Below are 8,279 nucleotides of genomic sequence, written 5' to 3'. Positions count from 1 at the left end.
AGGTACTGGACCCCTACCTTAAAGGGTTCCACGGGACCCTATCCCCAATGAAAACCCCCTGAAACATTTTCCCCCTTCCGAAGGCCCTAACGTCCCCCAGGCTCCTCCCTTGCTTTAGCTCAGACCAATCCCCCCCCCCCCCCCGTCGTCTAATGACCCCTCTCACACTGTCTCAGAAATGTACTGTGAGCCCATGCCGATCAACTGCGGCCCAATCCTAAGGCCTCATGCTTCTCTGACTCTGGGAGTTCTCTTCTCTCTAGTCCTCTTCTTTCCCCACCACACTTCCCTCCTTCACTAACCTCAAAATGGAAGGGGCATTCAGGGTAATCTCAACTACCCCCCTCTGCAGCCAAACTCAAGGGCATTCCACACTGGACTCACAATTCCCATCTCAAACTGCTCACACCATCTCACTATACGGCAACCCCCACAGGACCTCTGTCTTTGTACATTTCCAAAACCTTGACTTCCAACCCTCCAAAGCTCCCCGCTGATTCCTAAAGAAGACTCTTCTAGGTCAGAGGAGGCCACTATAAAGACTACCAGCCCCTGACGCCCAAGATGGAGACATACAACTCGTGGTCAACTCCTCCAACTCCAGAGACTCTGCCCCTACCTAAAACCCTCCGTGACCCCCTTTACAGGAATGAGATTCTTCGCCCCTAACCAACAGGAAGAAGCTACAGAAGAAAGACCATCGTCCCCAGCCCCAGTATCTATAAAAACAAAAAGGAGGAATATTGGCATCAGATTTGCCATTTTACCTAGAGGCTCCCAGGTTTCAATTCTGAGGCAGTGCTGCTTAACTTCCCACAAGAACATGGGCCTGCTAAAGGATCAGCCCCACCCCAGCTTATGACACAACTCCTAAGCAGCTTATGGAATTCCTCTTGGGGCTATAAAGCAGCTCTGTGAGGGCTGACAGGCGGCTGCTCTCCTGGGAGCCACAGCCTTGTGGGTTTGCTTCATGCTTCTGACAATAAATCTCTTGCGTGAGATTCCAGTGTGTGGCGTGGTCTTTGAACTTTGCATGGACCCTGAGAGTGACGTTTCAGTAGAGAGGGCCCTTCGCCACTTTCACAGATGAGGCTCTGAGAGGCTGGGGTGTCTCCCTGGTGACACAGTGCTGTTCTTCCTTCCTGGGGGCCTCCAGGGGACTGAAGGCTAAGGCTCCAGGCTGGTTAAGCCACAGCACTTCAGACCAGCAGGGCAGGATGTGACCCTGCAGTTCCTGGAGGATTCAGACCCAGCAGCCTTCCTCCTCCCCTGACCCACTCTCCTCCTCTAGCTCTCAAAACAAAGGAGCACACGATCAGGGTCATTCCTCAACTCAGAGGCAGGGGACCATAGGTGCTCTGCCAATCCAAATCCAGGGCTGCCCAGCCACGAACGGAATAAGGAATCTCATCACTCCAGTCCTGGCAGCACACAGATGTGTCTGAACGTGTGCCCACGTTCAGCCCTTGTCCATCTTCCACCTCCCAAGACAGAGAATCCCGGGACCTCAGCACTGGGTGGAGGAAGCCGCAGCCCTGTGCTGGGAGCCCTGGCTTTGCATCCCAGACCACTTCCTGCTGGGAAACAGGAAGGTCAAGATTTCCACCCTGCTTGCCTCTGTGGCAGGGTGAGGGTTAAGTGTTCTTGGCAAAAAACATATAGAAATGAAGCTTGAAAGTTGTCATTGTTTGTTTCATCCTAAATATGTTTAGGTGGTCACAGAAGACATGCTTGCTGATGCTTACAAGTGATAAAGCAATTTGGTTGGTTTCCTGCTCTGAAATGGGAATCATCACAGTCCCCACCTCTCAGGGTGACTGAGGTGCTGTAAAACACGCTGATACTAAGGACAGACTCTTGAGGCCTGGCTGCCCGACTGTGTTTCTGGCTCTGCCCCTTATGCTGTGCGATCCTAGGCAACTTACTTTACTTCTCTGTGCCTCCACTTCTACATCTGTCAAAAGGGAATGATAGCATTTGGAGGGTAGGTGCTATATATAATACCCCTCATTACAAGAATTAGATAGTCCTCAAGGACATGCTGCGTCTCAAAGTGCTCAAGAATTGTTAGCCCCTGATATTCAACTAACCCACTGTTGTCATCCTCTCATATATACGTTTTTGTAAAAAAAAAAAAAAAAAAGACATTGTGATCACATCAGTCCTGGAAGAGGCCGTAGAAAGAGAAAAAGAAGTCTTCCATGATCGTAAGAGCTAGCTGCAGACTCAGGGGTCTAGCTGAAATGATAGTGGCAGCTGACTTGACAAACCACTGCAGTCAGAAGAGTCTGTGCCCATAGGCTGTGTCCCCACCGAGGCCAGTCCAGGCTGGAGAAATGAAATCATCATGACTCTCTCTAAGCAACACACAGCAAGCCATCTTGAGATCTAGCTCTGTCCCACCCAGTCTGGGACAAAGTGTACAACAGCCATGCTGGAGAATTCGCTCTGTGGCCACAAGCCTCCCTCCCCAGCTATAGTCCCTTGCATAAGGAAGTCCCTCCCTGGGACTAATCCCCTTCTTCATGCTGTAGGTTTGTCTCTTTCTAGATAAGAAGAAGTTGGCATTGTTGACACCTTACAAGAGCTCCCACCCAAGGACAAGGCTCAGAGCGCAGATGGCAACCAGTGGAGGATTTCCTCAACCTGCCCTCCTTGGGTTCCTCCCAACACTTCCTTGGGCAGATGGCCCTGGGGGGGGGGGGCGGAATCCTGACCTAATCCAGAAAGCTGTCCTCCCCCTTCTAGAAAGGGTCACCCCTCCCCTGGCTTCAGAGAATCTTGACAAACCATGCAGGCCAGCCCCCTGCCTCAGAACTACATCTTTAACAGATGAGAAGCTCAGCTTCCATCAAGATCACAGTCACGTCCGGTTTAGAGCCTCTTGCTGTCAACAAAGCCTCATCTGACTTTCATTCAAACCCAAGATAAAGATTATGATAGTCATGAAAAAGGAAACTGAAGGTCAGGTCAGAACCCTGCCCAGTTGTGTGGTTTCTGGGGGGTCTTTCCTTGACTCTACCCGACCTTGACCTCTCCTACCCCTGTCGGTGGGGAAGTCAGACCAAGCCAGGATGCTAATGGGTGTGGTTCAAGGCAGGGTTGTCAACGTCACTAGAACAAAACTCCGATCAGACTGGGACAGTCTTGCCCTTTTGTTCACTGCCGGCTTTTCAAGTTCCTAGAATAGTACCAGGCCCCTGTTAGGAGCTCCTAGACAGCTGTGGAGTGTGAGTGGAAATCTACAGGGGCCCAGGCGGCGAGGATGCATGAACTGACCAGGTGCAAGACAACGGGGAGGAGTGGGCGGGCGTGCGGGCCACTCGGGAACTTCTGCCAAAATCACAGCAGAAGCAGACATTTTTTTTTCTTTTACATATTTTTCTTTTAAATATTTATTAAGATAAAGATCTGGAGGGGGTGGGAGGAAAAAATATAAAGATCTGGAAATTAACGAGCTGGAAAGCCTACTTTATTAGAAAAAGAACTGGAGAGTAGACCTAATGGAAAAGAGAAGCATGCCATTGCAGTCCCACAGATGTTCACAAAGGACATCCCGTGGCTCATTTCAGGAACCAGTATGTCCAGACAAGGGCCGCGTTAGGAAGGGGACCTGCAAGCCATTTTCACTTATGAATATGAAGAAATCAGATTTTCGGAGGAAAGACAGACAAAACAACTCTGCCCAGTGGCACTTCCCAGCTGCTGAGTGGGGGACGTTGCCCTTGGCGATTCTCCCTTCAGGAGAAAGTTTTGTGCAGGATGCTAGAACTGTCAGGATTGCTTGTGTGACCGAGGCACGTCCCCCTCCTTTGCCAGGGCTTTCCCCTCCATCTGTGAAGTAGGCATCCCTTCCAACTCCACTCTACTTTGCCTGGCCAGCGCCTGGAGTGCCGCTGAGATCCAGGCTCCCACAGAAGTCTACCTGGGGAATCTCTGGAGGCTTCCTGGAGGAGGTGACGTGGCTGGACCTTTCCAAATGGGCTTTTGGAACCTTCTTCCTTCCAGAGGCCAGGCCACCCAGGCCCTAGGCCCTCTCCCCCTTCCCACATGCTGCCTGACGCCAGCTAGGAGGCCGCCCACTCTGCAGGATTTAAAGCCTCCTCCACTCAGGCCTGGCTCCCTGCAATCCTTCCTTATGAACCGGCCAGCTTTAGCTTTCTGTGAGGGATAGAATGCCACAGAATGGCCAGTCCACTCAGGGGTTCCCTGATCCCTCCCCAGGGAAGTCCCAGTGAGAGAAAAGAGGAACCAGGAACCAGGGCTCTGGTTCTGACACGGAAATGGAGGCCAGCAGCCACGCAAATCACGGGGAAACCCAGCTTCCTGAGGCAGAACTCAAGGTCTGGTAGGGCCTGGCAAGGACTTCCCTCCCACGCGGGTCACAGCAAAGGCCAGGGTGAGGACACGGCAACTCTGGAGATGACGGGGCATGCAGTGGGCCTCCCTCCCACCCAGCCTGCAAATCAAATGGCTTGCAATGAGAAAATGTAAAAAAAAAAAAAGTTTAAATCAACGCTAACAATACAACTAGCAAAAAAGAGAATCCAATAGCACATGTAAGAGGCCAACGGCCAGGTTCCTAAGCCACATGACCTTGGGCAAGTCCTTTCCCCTGCTTGAGCCTCACAGTTCCCACCCAGACACAATGAGGTGAAACAGCATTCCCGGAATCCCTCATGGCTCTTTGACTTGTTACTTTTTAGGTGGCAAGGGCTTGGCAGGGCCCATGCGGGCTCCGCGGCTGGGAAGAGCCCACTCTCACTTGCATAGCAAACCTGGCTGGGAAACGTGCAGGCTCACAACCCAATGCCACCTCCTCACAGGTCTGTTTTCTGCCAGAGCAAATACTCCCCTGGGTCCCCGCAGTCCATGTGTGGCTGCTCCTTCCAGGTTCCTGTAGCACAGGGGGCTGGGCCTGCCTCCATCTTCCCTCCAAGGTTCTCAAGGACAGAGTGATGTGCCATCTACCTTGAGGTGGTCCTTGCACAGGGCCTGGAACTGAGGAGGTGGGGGGAATGGAGGACAGGTGGACGGGCAGTGCATTGGCTTTCTGGAGCTGCAGTGACAGGTTACCCCAGACTGGGCAGCTGAACACAACAGACATCTGTTGTTTCACAGTTCTGGAGGTCACAGGTCCCAAATCAAGCTGTTGGCAAAGCTGGTTTTTTTTGGGGAGGCTCAGAGGGAGAATCTGTTCCACGCCCCCTGGCTTCTGGTAGTTTCGGGCAATCCTTGGGATGCCTTGTGGCCACCAACCTACAAACTGCTTCTGTTGTCACGAGATGTCCTACCCATATGGGTCTTCTGTGTCCCAATTTCCCTCTCTTAGGAGGATGCTAGCCATGGAGTGTCACTCACCACAATCCATTGGGATTTAATTTTAACTTGAGGACATCTATAAAGGCCCTCTTTCCAAAAAGGGTCACATACACAGGTACCAGGGGTTGGGACTTAAACATATGTATTTTGTGAGACAATTGCAGCCTCCAGAGGAAGTTGCCAAATAGCTATTGCCTTTAACCTCTGGCGTCAGGAAACTCAATGCAAGTGCACAGCTCAATGCTAGGTTTCAGGGCCCCTAAGTGAAAGTCAGGTGAGGTCACTGTAGGGACCTCTTTCAAGATGCTGGTCTGAGAAGGGTTGGAGATAGGGTGTCAGCTAGAAGAGACTGGAGAAAAAAGGGAAGTATTTCCAGAGTACAAAGCAGATGTGGAAGTCATCTGAAAAGTCAGAGCCAGGGGGAGAAGGAGCTGGAAGGCTCAGAGGGAGAAGACAGAGTTGAAGGCATTCTTGCCGGGCCAAGTGGGGTTGCCTCAGGCACAGGAAGAGGGCAGAAGGCTTCTCCTTCATGCAGAAGGAAGGAGATAAGGATGGGTGGTTGCTGGTAAGTTCAGGGTACATATAGGGAACAGGAAGTTGAGAAGTTCTGGTCCAAAGCAGCTGAAGTATGAGGATATATTGGGTGGGCAGCGGGGAGGTGGGAGCTGGGAGGAGATGGAGGACCTCGCAGAATCTCATCTTGAAGCTGCATTTCATCCTAATAGACTGGGGGATCCTTCTGTGGCATTAGGCAAAGCGTCCTACACGATTTCCTTTTTAGCTGTAGGGTGAGGGTGGGTGGGAGAAGGAAAATCTCCAGCCTGGAAGACTAGCCAGGAGGCACTGTCAATGTCCAGGGGAAAGACGGACCAAACCAACGGAAGTGACTGGAAGATAAGGAAGCAGCAGTGGTTTGGGAGAAATGAAGAAAGTGGCATCACGTGAACTTCTGTCACATGAAATGAATTCTCTTTCAAATTTTGCCTAAATGTCACCTTCTTGGTGATACCTTCCTTGATTTAAAGTTGCTTTCTTTTGGTAGTTTTCTTTTCTTTCTTTCTTTTTTTTTTTTAGTTGTAGATGAACACAATATCTTTATTTCATTTATTTATTTTTATGTGGTGCTGAGGATCGAACCCAGGGCCTCACATGTGTGAGGTAAGTGCTCTACCACTGAGCCACAGCCACAGCTCTGGCAGTTTTCTTAATTGTCTTTTAAATTTCTTTCTTTCTCTACCAGAATGTAAAATTCGGGGGCAGATATTTTTTTGCACTAATGCAGAAGCTCACAGCAGTCAGTAAGCATTTGTAGGTTAAAAGTCAGGCCTCCTATAGGGCATGGCACCCAAGCGTTCCATAAATGATATTATTTTCATAATAATGATAACAGTAAGCAGTGGGATGGAAGAAAGGAGACAGGAGGAAAGAGCCCAGCGTTGCTCAGTGTGGAACACCAGCAGTATCCACATGGCCTGGAGCCTGATAGAAACGCAGCTCCCTGGGACCCACCCAGGGCCACCAAACCTGAATGTCCGTCAGGCCTGGGAATCTGCATTTCAGATTCAGGCGGTCTCAGATGGCCCTCCCTCCTCTTCCCACTATAGTTTGCAAAGCTCTGCTCCGAGCCGATGCCCAGCCTTCTGGTTGCAGTCGGTGGTGAGTGGTGTTGCCATTGGCTGAGAAACAGAATAAGAGGTTGAGAATGGAGGAAGTAGAGGGTTCTTTTAGATGCACTGAGTTTGAGGAACCAACTGAAGACAGCCCTGCAATGGAAGAGCCTTCTGGAGCCGGATGTGACAGTTCCAGTGTGCTGGCAAAGGAGAAGCCGAGCTGGGTGCAGTGCTGCACACCTGTAAGCCCAGTGGCTTGGGACAAACCTCTGAGACAAGAGGAGTGCAAATTCAAGCCCAGCCTCAGAAACTTTGTGAAGCCCTAAGCAACTTGGTGAGACCCTGTCTCAAAACAACAAAAAGGGCTGGGGAGGTGGCTCAGTGGTAAAGTGTCCTTGGATTCAATTCCCAGTACCAAAAAAAAGGGGGGGACAGGGAGAGGTGGGCAAGTCTGATGTGTGCAAAGGCAGAGAAATGGAATGGGGAAGGGCGGGAGGGTGGTCCTTAAAGGGCACCACCCTGAAACGAGAAGGGCACAGTCAAGAGGCAGGACATCTGGGAATAAAAGCGTCCTGAAGGCCAGGGGAGGACCCCAAGTGCTGCCAACAAGTTCGCCCGTTGGAGGGCTGCAAGTTAGAGGATGGGAAGCTGCCGTGGGGTCCAGGCTGGATTCAGTGCCCCACCTTGGCCTGCTCATCTGACCCCCGCTGGCTCCACCTGCCTCTGGAAGAGAGAAGCAGCAATGGATGTGTGACTAGGCAGGGTGACTGCTGTCTAGCTGGGTGTCAGGGTGACAAGATGTCATACAGCTGTCTGAGGATCTAAGGTGAATATCAACTCTTGTGCCGCACAGGGGAGGCCCGCAGGTGTGGGAACTGAACCTAGTGTGTGGTTAATTTCCTCCACCCGTCGCTCTGCAGATGACAAGGTTGAACAGTGTCTCTCACTCTGCATTTGTGTCGCAGCTCTAGGGGCTCACGGTGCACCAATGCCCAGTCAGACTTTAGGCAAAGACCTGGAGCGGCTGAGCGGGTGGATCTTTCAGAGCCGTAGGCACAGGCCACAGCTCAGAGCCTGGCATGGAGCGCAGAGGCCGCCTTGGCACAGAGGAAAGCCATCTGCACAGGGAGCTGCACCTCCCCCAGGCTCCGTGTGGCTGCCCTCCGAACGCTGAGAGTCAAGTTCTTAAGAAGCCTTCTCCTTCCTCAGCCAAGCTGGGAAGCCCCCAAAGCAGCCAGCAGCCATTTGGTGGGAGAGAAGTAAAAAGTTTCAGGCTGGCTCTGTGTGTTTCTTCTCCTCCCAGAGGCAGATACCATTTCTCATGGGGACAAAGTCCCAGCCCCAGCC

At 51.6% G+C, this 8,279-nt stretch overlaps 1 protein-coding gene across 10 annotated transcripts in view; it reads right to left on the bottom strand.

Moving 5' to 3' along the window:
• Positions 1-8,279, bottom strand: part of Ggta1 (glycoprotein alpha-galactosyltransferase 1 (inactive)) — a 64,080-nt gene that overhangs the window by 33,539 nt on the left and 22,262 nt on the right. Inside the window, exon 1 of one of the 10 annotated variants that reach the window (XM_048813155.1) lies at positions 6,847-6,869. The exons of the other annotated variants lie outside the window; for them this stretch is intronic. The gene's annotated coding sequence lies outside the window, so the exon portion shown is untranslated. Of the gene's footprint in view, positions 1-6,846; positions 6,870-8,279 lie in introns of those variants that run through there. 10 annotated transcript variants of the gene reach the window in all.

Source organism: Marmota marmota, unplaced genomic scaffold, assembly GCF_001458135.2.
Source record: "Marmota marmota marmota unplaced genomic scaffold, marMar, whole genome shotgun sequence".
Lineage (NCBI taxonomy): Eukaryota > Metazoa > Chordata > Mammalia > Rodentia > Sciuridae > Marmota > Marmota marmota.
The sequence above is the reverse complement of the archived record's forward strand: the minus strand, read 5'-3'. Positions and strand labels throughout refer to the sequence as shown.